This window comes from Thunnus thynnus, chromosome 22, assembly GCF_963924715.1.
Source record: "Thunnus thynnus chromosome 22, fThuThy2.1, whole genome shotgun sequence".
Classification (NCBI taxonomy): Eukaryota; Metazoa; Chordata; class Actinopteri; order Scombriformes; family Scombridae; genus Thunnus; species Thunnus thynnus.
Window position 1 is genome coordinate 5,437,242 of NC_089538.1, and position 13,846 is coordinate 5,451,087.

The 13,846-nt window shown below is 39.9% G+C and overlaps 1 protein-coding gene and 1 long non-coding RNA gene across 7 annotated transcripts in view; both read right to left on the reverse strand.

The window, feature by feature from the left end:
• nrxn2b (neurexin 2b) overlaps positions 1-13,846 on the reverse strand; it is a 715,289-nt gene that overhangs the window by 685,191 nt on the left and 16,252 nt on the right. The window lies entirely within an intron of this gene.
• Positions 1,100-1,821, reverse strand: LOC137175048 (uncharacterized). The gene is made up of 2 exons (XR_010925552.1): positions 1,525-1,821; positions 1,100-1,437 (listed from the first exon to the last, which is right to left on the reverse strand). It is a non-coding gene; the product is annotated as an uncharacterized lncRNA (long non-coding RNA).

Below are 13,846 nucleotides of genomic sequence, written 5' to 3' on the forward strand. Positions count from 1 at the left end.
CTCACTCATGTACTTTGTCCACTGAAGTGCAATATGACACATAACTGGCAATTTTAAAAAAAACTGGTCTTGATGAATGTCACTGACGTACAAAAAAAGAGAAAAGTTTTTGATTTAAAATATTATAAATATAGGTTCTGTCTCCAGCAGTGGAAAACAGCCTCTCTGCTGCACCGCTAGTAGTGGAAAGCCATCGTTGCCAAAATGCTGTGCGGACTGAGCCATTTCCTTTGCCTGACCAGAGTTGGTCGGGCAAAGGAAAAAAACGTTAAGTTTTCTAAAGTGCTGCAGTGTGGTATGGTCAGCCAGTCTTGTTTGTTACTGCTGGAGTTTACTGCTCCGCTCTGCTAACGTTAGTCACTGGGTGAAGACGTATGAAGTTTTCAAAAAATACGTAACCTTTGTTTCACAAAGCTATTATTAAGTCATTAAATTCAAAAAGGGCCCAACCGCCTGCCTTTTATGAAGATAAACCACAAGTCAACTGTAGTGTGTGCACACTGTAGAACGCCCAGGTGCTGCGTTGGGTGCAGTTCCGCCTTTTTTGTTCTGTCAGCATTACGTTATTAACATCATAGAATAATCTATTTTTTGGGATCTGTGAATTGTATCAGAATTGTAGAAGATAAGAATCACGATTATATGAATCGATTTTTCCAGCCAACTCCACTGACTGCAAGTACCAGTGCTGGAACTTAAGGATGTCCCGTTGTCCTGGGGACAGTAAAAATAGCACCTAGGACGCAACAATACAGTGTGTGGGACAATTCTGGGACAGTAGAGAAATGTCAAAGCAAATTTCAAAACAGGTGTTATGTGGATAAACTGACCACATGTGGTAATCTAAATGTTTACTTTCTCATCTGAAAAAATGTTAAAATTTAATAAAGTGACATATTAAAAGAAAAAATATAACAGCTTCACAATTTAGAATAAAATGGAAAGATTATTGATATGGGGAAATAACTCAAGTGTAAATAAACAGTGATAAAAAAGAATCACTCAAATAATATAAAAGTTTATAAATGCAAGAATATTAACAAAAAACTTTGACTCCAGTAGATGTGAACAAAATAACTGCCAACCTTTTAAAAACAGATGTTGATAACAGAGCATTTTATTTTAAAACATTAGTCATTTTGTGCATTTGATCTTTTTAAAAACACCTCTCTTTAGAGGGGGCAGCAGTAAGGAGATAATGATGAGACTGATGTACATATGAACTCAAAACATTTTGTTATCGGTATTTAGAAATCTCGAAGGTATGATTTTCAATACTGTCAAAAATGCAGACTCCAAGTAAACCTTGAGTACACCTTGAGTTTACGAGGAGCACTTGAAGGCAGCATGTAATCCCCCCTCCAACCACAGTGTGGGTTGCAATGGCAGAATGGCACTGTCCACATTTCCGCTCGTTGACTCCGCAGGAAGTAAAGACTGCAGAAACAGTAATTCAAAGTTTATAACTTTGCTGAAAATTTTATCTTGTTATGTCTTGTTATGTTTGTGGTGAATGAAACTCACAAGACTTTTCATTGTTTGAGCTGTTGTTCATCTGCTGGCCTTCAGTAAGTTTGCTCCTGACATTTATTCAGCTGTTTCTCCACTATGGTACTGTGGTACTGGATGAAAGGTAAGAGACAGGTTTTTAAAAAAAAAAAACAAAAAAAAAAACCAAAAGAAAAACACACAAATACTGTCATATACCATATCCCCCGGTGGAATGAAGAAAAACCAGAAAACCAGAAAGGTATGAAACTATGAAAAAAACAGATACCGCCCAAGCCTATCAGGAATAATATTTATTTAACTGACATTTTAGATTTGTTTCCAGTAAGATATTATTGAGTGTAAACTTTAATGTTGCTGCTCTAGAAACAATATTATTATATTTAAAATATAAATCAATTCTAATCCTGTTCTGAAATTATTATATTTTTAAAATAATAATTCAAAAAAATCCAATTCTTTAGTAATGAAAAATGAACCAGTAAGAGTATGAACCAGACCGATAAGGATATGGATAATAAAAAGATAGAATCCTAACGATACCCATCCCTACAGCTGGTTAGTGGATACACCCTGACTCTGGTAGGATGAGCAAATTGCTGTTCAAATCCCTTGACTATAAGCCTCGTTTTACCAGTGTTATTTTGCGATTTTTTTTTTTTTTTATAATGGCACACAGTGCAATCACTCACAACAATGTGAAGGATTACTTCAGGCCATAGTGCTTACATATCTGTTTCACTTCTTTGTGCTGATGTCTGACTGTACTGTGTATTGAAACACTTTCTTTGATTAAAAATTAGTGCAATGCTATGCTGTATCATTACAAATTCATTGATATATATTAATTTCCTTTAATGTATGATTAAATTTTGAATACTTATTGAACTGTTGAAATTTTATTCATCCACCATATGATAAGACATTCTTTCTGATGACAAACTGTGCTTAAATCGTAAAACACAGAATTTAGAAAAATTAAAACAGAAAACAGGGAATTTGGGAAAAAATAAAAGTGGAATCTGGAAAATATCAAAACCGATTTCTTAGGGCCCTATACTTATCTAATTAAAAAAATATAGCTTTCAATCCAAGTCTACCAGCTCATTATGCTGTAGCTACTTTCTAATCACATCACCACATTTAACACATTTAAGGCTTGTATTTGTCTGCAGCTTTGTAGCTCCTCAATGTAACAGCAGTGCTGAGCTTGGATATTATCCAGTCTTTGGGCAGTGTGCTGGGGCAGCAGGGTGAAGGGAGCTGATGCCAACAGACTTAACAAGCTCATTAAGAAGGCTGGTTCTGTTCTGGGAGTGGAACTAAAGACTCTGGTGGATGTGTCAGAGGAGGATGCTGCAGAAACTTCTTAGCATCATGGACAATCCCTCTATCCCCCTGCATGCCTCCCTAGAAGGACATCAGAGCACACGGACTCTCACTGCCCCTTGGTACAGGGCTGAACAGTACAGGTACATCCTCTCTGCTGGAGGCCATCAGACTCTGTAACTCCTCCCTTTGCAGGGAGATCACCTAAAAATCCTTTCAGTAAGGACAATAACATGTAACATCATGAATCATTCTATGGCCTTAAACTGAATATGTGCAATAAGTAATTCACCATCTACATTGAGTGCAATATCGAGGGTGCGGTATCTTCACCCTGTCTGTTTTTCTTCTGCTGTCAGCACTGTGGCCATCATTCTATCATTTAATATCAATATAAATTGTCACTTTCAACTTGTCACTGACAACTCTGTTGTTCTATATTACACTGTCACTGTTTTATCTTTTTCTATTTATTTATTTTATTTTTATTTATTGTTCACAGTATTTAGATTTGACTAAGTAATGTCTTTCTCTACCCTGTGTTTCTGTTGCATTGCGCATGTTGATAGCACAAGAACTTCCATCAGGATTAATATAGTTCTTTCTTGTCTTTGTCAGACTGGAATTCCTCTGGAAATCAGAGAATCAAAGTGACCATTCTGCTCCTGATATAATGGACTCCAGAACCGCTGAAGATGTGCTTGATATTTAGCCTACCCTCCTCTCACTCAACTATCGGCTAATTAAGATTAACAAATATCCAAACCAACTCAAGTTCTCTTAGTGTATATATATTAATTCGTACTGAAAACAACAGCAGACTACTGACTATCCCTTGAGGTGTTTCACTTTCCACCACATATCTGTTGCTGTAGATGTTCATCCTCTCATTCTGCATCCTCACATCATTTCCCAAACATCATTTCCCAAAAAGTAAAAGTATAGCAGCTTTTAGCCTTGTCAACTCAAAGATTTCACTGTACTGTAACTGTGCATGAATGCAATCTGAAAACATATACAGGGTTTTCCCTGCCTATCTAACTCAAAAATGGGCTGCCTTTGTATTAGGGCTGTGTAATTAATCAAATTTTATTTTCCAATTACAATTTTGACTTCCGACGATTATTATTGATTCATTGGTTTTATTTCCTTGCCCACTGTAGCAAGTGAATCTGCCTGTAGTGAAACCGGTGTTTCCTCCACACACTCCACTTCGATCAGCTGCCCGACAGACCTGCTGCTTCTTCCCACTTTAACCTGAATAACAAACCGGGGCTCGGTGCTCCGGTTGATTTAAACGGAGAGCCGGGGCTAGCCAGAACACTAGAGGAGCATTAGCCGCAGCATGACCGAGGAGAAGCACAGCCAGTTAGCCTTGCCAGTTAGCCTCCGCTAAACTACCAGCTAGCTCCGACTCTCCGTTTGGATCCAACCAGAGCACCGAGCCCCGGTTTGTATTTCAGGTTAAAGTGGGAAGAAGCAGCGGGTCTGTTGGGCAGTTGAGTGAGGTGGAGCCTGCGGAGGAAACACCGGGACCATCAGGATGTAATAGTCCGTGGTCGTGCTATGGTGATCAGCTGCACAGATAGGAAACACCTCGGCTGACAGGATGTACCACTCTGTTTGAAAAAACTTTTTCTTCTTCTTCTTTTTGGTTTATAACAGCAGTTGGCAACCAGCATATTAGGTGCATCACCGCCACTCTCTGCTTCGGACTGTGGACCAAAGATTAAATCCTACACATTAATCCTATCTGTCTAATAAACTCAAAGAAAACTACTGCTCCACCCACTTGGCAGGTTCATTAAAGTTTTAACGCTGAGCTTCTGAACTTCAGTTTTCCTAAGCTCTTCCCATATATTGTCTTTGATCATTAGTACAATCTCTTATTGCATGTGTAATAGTCTCTTCAGCCAGCTGGAAAAAAAAATATGTGCATATATCGGCATTGGCAATTGGCAAAAATGAAAGTCAAAAAGTAATTGTGTTAAATAATCATTATCTCATTATTAACCAAAATAATCGTGATTATGATTTTTGCCATAATTGAGCAGCCCTACTTTGTGTTACTGGCCTCTGCCTTTGTTGAAAATTCCGGCATGTGATGTTGATGAAACAAAAAAGGCAGAACTCAACTGCAAGGGCAGTACAGCCCCTGGACAATCTACTCTCAGTTAATCTTCAAAAAATGCAGCATTTGCACATGTTTTTTGATTTAATGACTAAATAATTACACACTGCAGCACAGACAACTTAAACCAACTCTGAGGTAAAGAAATTAACTCAGTTCTCAGTCTTTCACCTCAAAAACCCTGCACCCACTCAGTGTCTTGGACAATGATGTCTTTTGGGCTAATGGTGCAGCAGAGGCTGCTCTCCACTTCTGGAGACATGACATTAATAACAACACAGCGGAGCACTCCCCCTCAGTTTGTTATTCTAATACAGACAGGAGACTTTAAGATACTTTCAAATTAATTAATTCATTCATTAATGAATGCAGTTAACTTTTTAAAATAAAAGGCTATGGACCATTTATCTTATCTGCCAGTAATGTTTCATATTGTATTTCAGTGGAGTAAGGACACCAGTGAATGGTTTTGGTACATAGTACACTGGAGCAAGAGACTGAAAACAGTGCCCCCTTTTCTATTCATTCAATCGATTCTGAATCGAATCAGCACCCAAGTATCATGATAATTTCGAATCGGGAGATAAGAGTTTTGTCCCAGGTCTACAAAATAAATACTGTTATTTATCACAACGTTTATTTTTCATCTTTTTGTTCCACCTTGGTATAAAATTTAAATCCCTATGAATATGTTTGTCTGTCAAATCATGATTTTTTTTTTTTAACCTAGCGCACAACACTAAAGGTGTGTGCACAAACTGTGTACGCTGCACCACGCACGTTTTCCAGCCTTTGCCACCTGCAAAAGTATAATGACAAGCAAAATGCTCTAGTCTTCGAATTTAGTGAAAGAACCCTAGCAAATCAATTCAAACCATAATTTATAGATGTAGAAATTACTTCAAAACGTTTAGTGATGGCCCACTTTGATAGGGTGCTGGCGAGGTTGTTACTACCACATTCCTCTCCTGTATATCTGTGGAAAACCAAAGAATGCTCAGAGAATACCATTATACTGTATCAAAAGCTGGCTCAGTACAACTGAGCTATACTGTACATTAGCAATGGAAAAATATGGGTATAATGATCCCATCATCCTCGGAGAGGAATGCTCCCTCCCGTGGCTGCTACACTGCTAACTGCCAGAGTCACCTGAGGACTCCCATAGGAAGATGAGACATGAAGCAGGAGGCCATCTGAGGTAACTGAGCTGGTGTAGCCCTTGCTGTCATCCTTTGTTGTCTTACTGCCAGCTAACTAAAAGCCAGCATCACAGGGGACTGGCACTGAGTACAGATAGTGGGAGAGTAGTGATGCCCAAGTTAATGATAATGATTTTAGACCAGTAGCATTGGCATCAATAGCGATGAAATTACTTGAATGTATTATGGTAGGGAACCTACGAAGTGAGGTAAAACATCTCTTAGACTCCTAACAATGTGCTTATAAAGATGGTAGAGGCACTGATGATGCTCCAAATACCACGACTCATTTTATTCTATAGCACCTTGAAAATCCTACAGCTTATGCAAAACTAATGTTTATGGACTTTAGCTCAGCATTGAATACTATACTCCCTCAGATCCTCTTAAACAAGCTGAAACAGATGGAGGTGAATCCCTATATAATCAGATGACATCATGCATTTCTCATAGGAACACAACAGCAGGTGAAAGTCAACTAAACTCTCTCTGACATACTGGCTACAACTACTGGAGCTCTTCAAGGCTGCATAAGCTCCCCCTTCTTTTCACATTATATACAAATGACTGTAGAAACCAGTACACAAACACCTACATTATCAGGTTTTCTGGTGATACAGCTATGCTCAGTTTACTGACAAAAGATTCAGACATTCTAATGCATAAGTCAGAGATAGAAGAGGTTGTGCAGTGGTGTGAGCGGCACAACCTGATGTTAAACGTCAAAACAAACTAAGTCGTCATCTTCATCTTAAGTCCTGATCAAAAGGGCTGGAAAAATAATTGGGATGCTGACCCCATCTTCTCTCCAGGAGATATTTGAGGAGACAGTGAGGAGGCAGGGCCTTAGAATCACCTGTGACCCAAACCATATCCTTTACAAAGAGCATGAGCTGATGCCTTATAAAATGTTCCTTAGTTCCATTATCAATCAAACCACTGAACAGTAAGAAGTGTGTGTGTGGATGGGGTGGGTGCAATATCTTGGTTTAAGACATCTGTGCTGCATTTTGGTGTAGGGCATCATGCAATATTCTTGATGTGTATGTTTTTGTGTATATGGATCTGTGTATGATACTGCATGTTAACTGTAGTTTGATTGTACATGTATATGGATATATTGTCTCTATGGAGAGGCTGTGTGCTGTTGTGGCACCTGTGTTCTCTTGAATGCCCAAGACAAATTTCTCCAAAGGGAGACAATAAACACTAATCTTATCTTATCTTAAGTTCACACAGAATGACAGCTAATGCCTTTTGAAAAAGTGGCTATGGTGCCACCAAAGGGAACTAGGGGGAAGGCAGTGCAAAGTTCAGCTGTCTCATCACAGCTTACCATCGCTCCCTGTGCACTTATCTGACAGCTGCTGCACGCCAGCCTGCCTGGCCATTCTTACCATACTCTATCTTCCTCTTTATCTTTACATTCAAATATTCTCTGTCACTGTCTTTCCTGTATTCCTCTTGCTGCCTCCTTCCTTTACTCCCTCTCACAGCGTGTTCTCCTTGCCTGACATAGGATCAATACGGCTTCTTCCTACCTCTGTGGCTCAGGTAACAGCGCATGAATTTAAAAATAATACCATCTGACTAGGGGGCAAAATACGAAATAATAACCCTTTGCTCTTTTCTTTTTATCAATAGACTGTGATTGACTGAAGTTTAATCGTGTTTCTTCCAAGAAACCAGTCTTCAGGAGAGAACAAGCCTGAAAGCTCATCGACTTACACGTGATGAGTCCAACTGCCTCTGTGAATAAGAGTCTATGTTCCACATTAGTTATACTGGAGCAGGTTAATTAAAGATCAGATTAGACAGAATAGGCTGAATATGGCAAATCATTTTCTGGAAAATCGTGACGTCACCATGGAATTCTTTCAGTCAGCCTTGCATTACCTCAGTCACTGCAGTGACACAAAAACAGCTCATTAAACTGATTGAAAGGTTACCAAAGCTAAATGGCTTGGGTATAGCACCACTGATTGATGAATTCATTGACTGATCGATTTTAGGGAGTGGTGCCACTGTTTCCAGTCTGTGAAAATGCTGATGCAGTGCAGTCACAGCAGTCAGACCATATTGATTCATCCTTTTTGCCTCTGATGAAAAAGCAACTTGAGTGCACATCCACACACATACCGTTTATACAAGAAGACCAGTCGCATGAGTGCTGAGAGAAACAAACATGAATTAATATGATATAAACATTTTATCTCTACTGCCATCTCTTCTTCTCTCCCCCCTTTATTTCTCCTCACTCGAATTTCAGCTCTCAGCCCATCTAGACTATCCACTGAGGGACTGCTAACAAGATGTTGCCTATTAGATCCTGGGATGGTGGAAGTCTTTAACTACGATGTGTCATCAACATGCCCGCCTTTATAGCAGCTCGGCGATTGGAATATTCCCTTCCGCTTCTCCAATAGCAAACTAATTGAGGATGAGGGACTGATGATTAATTATCCTGTCCCTGTGCACTGTTTACTTAAATGATTGCTGCTGATGAGGGGTGATTAAAATTGAACTGCCACTCATATTCGTGCTTGGTGTCAAGCATTGTGCAGATGTGGTGATATCAGCTATTTTGTAACTCCCTTTTTGCTGTTTGTAAAACACTGCTGTAATTCTATCAAACTAGTGATATCACCAGGAATGAACAGACTACGCCAAGAAACTGAGCTAAGAGATGATTCTGACATATTTCACACAAATGTTGACATTAGGGTTGGGCGATATTACAAAAATCTCATATCCCAATAAAGGTCATTTCATATCCAGATAACGATACCTATCCAGATACAGCACATTTTAATTCAATGAATAAATAGTTGGTCCTTGCCACCCCCCCTTTGGCTTGTTACTCCCGAAGCTTTTATTGCACTTACAGTAACGTAACGAGTGTAGCTGTCGTCAACACAGGTATTTCACTTGGTTCACTGTCGATGAAATCCGCGCAAAAGATGGACAGACTCCAAAGGATGAAAAATACTGCCGTAAAGACGGTGATATGCGTCACAACGAAATAAACAATAGAGCATAATATGAAAGACGTTTTTCTCTCATCACGAGATATATATAAAATAATCGCACAGCCCTCTATATTATATGCATTCTTTCTGACAAATCTTAATAGTATCAACATTATCATGAAAAAAAACTTCCTTAAGACATTACACCATTCCTGTTGTCATAAACTGAAATATCAAATCTATCAAAATATCAAATTTCATTTTAATCACTGTGCATGTCAAAAATGAAGTCAAAACATAATAACCAGAGTTGTTGTGTAAGGTTTCTTCCTCTCGACATTGATATGCACATTAGCTGGTAAAAGGTGTGCGCCAAGGACACAAACGGACCTACTGGATTCTAATTAGCATTCCATCTTCCCTCCATCTGCAGGCGGAAACATGTTGGCCAAAACCACAAGTCTCGAGGAGAGTGTGGCCTGGCCCCTGTTTTTGGCCATTAGGCATTTGATGAATGTCCCCGGGAACGCCACACAGGGAGGGATATGTCGCCCAAGTGGCGGGCAGCCATAATGACTCGCTGCAGATCATATAAACAGATCAGTCATTGGCACTAAACTGTGGGTGACGCATCCCATAGAGGGGCAAGGCAGGCCGTGCTAACTGCTTATCTAGTTCACTTGGATTTATTATTTGAACATTTAAGCTATGCAATTCATTTTTCGTTATATAAAAAAAAAAAAAAAAAAACACCCAAACCACATACACAACAAACTGAATCACTGTAGAATGACTACACAGCATTGCAGCTACTTCATTACCACTCCCACACACACAGTCATACAAATGAAACAGATGTTTATTGTTATGAGCCATTTGTTTTTATTTTATTCAGTTGTATTTAGATGCTCTGGTAATAGTGTTCATCTAACATTCATGTCAGTAACACAGTGGAATGAATTGAGTTCAACTGGAAATACAGACAAACAAGAAAATGGCTACAAAGACAGGATGACAAAGAGAGAGAGACAGAGTGTATAGTCTCTTGTCCACATTGCTGGATGCACCACAATTAAACACAGCCACTGCCTGTGAGAGTCAAAAAGCCCCTCAAGCTGCATTTGCCTTGAAATAAGACAGTGTTAAAACACGCTCAGTGGGGGAGGAGATACACAACAGACAGTTGGAGAAACCAGAGGAAGAAGAGGAGGAAAGGGAAGGATGGAGAGGCCGGTTGTTGAGAAAAAGCCAGAGGGACTGTCAAGCACAAGCTTTTTATTTGAATATTTGAATATTATTTGAATATCAAATGATAGCAATTTTCTCTGCCAGTCTGTCCTGCAGGACCCGCTAACATGGAGCGCTTTTGTGGAAGTCACAGTTACCACAGTGAATTTAAGCTCCACTTTACATAGCCCCCCTGACAATGAGCTCCAACCTCCTGTCTCGCCAATTTTTTTACCGACTTTCCATCCGCTTCCTCCTCCTCTTCCTCCTTCCGTCCTCTTTCCTCCTCTCCAGCTAGGCATAATTCCTCATATACCACACTTTCATGTGCAATCCACAGGTAAGATTAGCCCACTCATGCAGATCCATTCCATATGAGTGAGCTCACTTGATAACTGCAGACGTCCAGTTCACACAGCTACTAGGCTGCTCTTGCTAAATTATGCAAATGAAGTCGTCAGCACAAATAAGTGTATATCACCTTTTTAATGATGCACAGCCGCAAAAAAACAGACGCGTTTCAGCCCTAGGCTTTCTTCAGTGTCACTGAAACAATTGTGGGTGTGACCCCTATTAAACAGCAGCCAGGAGCCTGCTGGTGATTACAACCAGCTGATACAAATCAGCCAAACAGGCATCATCACAAAACTACTACTAACAAGAAAAATAAGAAAATTTAAGACAATTTAAGCCATAAGGAGATATATCACATTATGTGATTGTAACAACCAAATGGTGACCAATTGATTTACACACTAACAATAAAAATAGCTTTTTATTGTTTTAGTTTTGTGATGATGCCTGTTTGGCTGATTTGCATCAGCTGGTTGTAATCACCAGCAGGCTCCTGGCTGCTGTTTAATAGGGGTCACATCCACAATTGTTTCAATAACGCTGAGAAAAGCCTAGGGCTGAAATGCATCCGTTTTTTTGCTGCTGTGTATCATTAAAAAAGTGATATACACTTATTTCTGAGTGCTGACGACTTCATTTGTTATTTTGTGATTTTTTGGGTCGGCACCCATTACACTCTAAAGACTGTGAGTTGAGCACGCCAGTTCTTTCATCTTGCTAAATTATGCACAATAACATCTTACACACACATTTGTCTGCTATGCCGTGGGGCTTTTAATGCTTGGCCTCCTCAGTGCGCGAGTGTGTGTGCACTAAAACCCAAACCACGGCGGTGTCTCGACACAGTACTCGGAAATGCTCCCGACCCATCTATGATTTAATCCTCATTATACACGCCAACATCCTCCACAGAACCACCGTTACAAACCACAGTCTACCAAACCGATTGTAGGCCATTACAAGTGAACGTATTACTGCGGCCGTATTGTGCCAGGCAGAAATGTGTCTTAAGCGTATTTTGTGTGATCTACCGCTAGGTTCGAATGGAAAAAAGACAGCCAGTGAAAGCAGCCAATAAGTAAATGCAAAAACGGAGACATGCAAATACATAGATTCCCTGACAAATCTAGAAGCACAGAGAAGATGTCTGCAAAAACAGAAAACGCAACTGAAAGGAACTGTAAGGGAATTAGATGGATGGGCTGCGGTATATTATCTCAGAGTGATGTAATGCAGCACACACAGTTGATCAGTGGAGGCAAAGTGCTGTTTAGCTGATATCTGAGTAATGGCAAATCTGCATACATTTTTTCTTCAATCCTCAGGTGGCTATGCTAAACTATGCTAAACTGACAGAAGCCCGATTGAAATAAATGATTGTGCCCATGCATTTTCAGCTGTAGCACCTGTGGGTAACTGCTGTGCACTGTGTGTGTGTGTGTGTGTGTGTGTGTGTGTAAGTGAGAGCGAGAGAGAGACAGAGGGAGAGAGAAAGACAAGCAGACAGAAGGAGACAGATTAGATATGTGGTGCACACTGATCTGTGGCTACATACTAGTGTGAGTTGGTGCTAATTGCACCAATGCTAATGCATGCACAGCGCTTTCAACACAATATCTATACTTGTAAAAGAACACAGCTACTCTCTGATGGATAAATTACACCAGTTTTCAGGCTCCTCAAGTGCCCCAAGAGCTCTGATTGATAGATGTGTCCAACAGTAATTAAACATTCCTAGATTTACACAGGACCTGATGATGAAGCAGTCATCGCCACATCCAGAGCACTGAATCTAGCAGCCAGCAAGACCTAATACATACATATGTGGAACAGGGACAAGGTGAGTTAACCTGGTGGAAGAATATGAATTCTGGTCTCAAAAACACAAACTTCTGCATTTACATGCACAAAAATACACACTGCCCTATGTCAACCCCATCTTTAACAAGTACACACATGCAATTTCTTCTTGACCTCTTTTCACAAATAATGAGCAAGCTGTGTTGCATTGGAACTCAGCATGCCTCCAACATTAGGCCATAAGGCCTGGGCTAATTCAATTATAAAACCTTCACATACCAATGGGCAGCAGCTCTGCAAAAGGCAGCCTACACTCTGAGACATCCCTTCCCTGTAAACAAGAAAGATGATGTTTCCTGCCCACAGGCTAGGATCCATGAATACTCCCTCACATCCACTCATACTCACACACAAACACATACACCTTTAGTCACACACAGAAAAAATATGAGCACATTTACTATTGCCCATGCTGACACACAGAAAACCATAGGAGCATTAAGGTGGTGCAAACTAAGGCACAAACACACACCTGAGTAAGACGACCCTGAGTTCAAAAATGAAACCAATGAAGCGCACATCTGGAGATGATTGACCTTTTAATTCTGCACTGCTGGGCATGTTTTATGTTCAAGACGTCGCTTGTCCAGTCATGACATCACTGATGAGCCACCACGGCTGAGCCACTAAGTTTGAGGCATTGAAAATGCTTTAGAAACACTGAAGAAGTGTCTAGGATAACTCCAAATACACTCACACCTCATATCCAGCCAAACAATCCCTTTTTTTGTTTTTGACCCTATATAACTTGAACCATCTTGAACCGTTATGAGGATTTCAGGTCAAAATCATAAACACCAAGACCTTTAAGAAATGTCACGGGTTCTCATCTCATTATTTCAAAACCAACACCACAGCATTTTGTTCTGTCGTGATGTGACTGGGATCCTACCCACAATAGTAGGTGCATTAGTTTAGTCATCTGATGAAAGCTGAAATACATTTTCCTTAAGTACAACTGTTTTCTTAAAACTTTGTCATGAGAAGCTTAACCAAAACAGTGCATGTATGATCACTGCCTCGTTCAGACTAAACAAAGAGTTGTCCTGAAAAAAATTAAACTACAAATACATATAGGCCTACACACACACCACAGCATAACACTTACAAACACAATCAGGATGAAAGTGATTCTTCGTTATCACTTTCTCAAGGATGCCACCACAACAATCACATCCAGTGCTAAGTGGCAGTCACACTGCAAGAGTGAGTGACATGTATGTCTCAGAGCCACAAATCCCACATGGATACTGCTCAGGTATTGT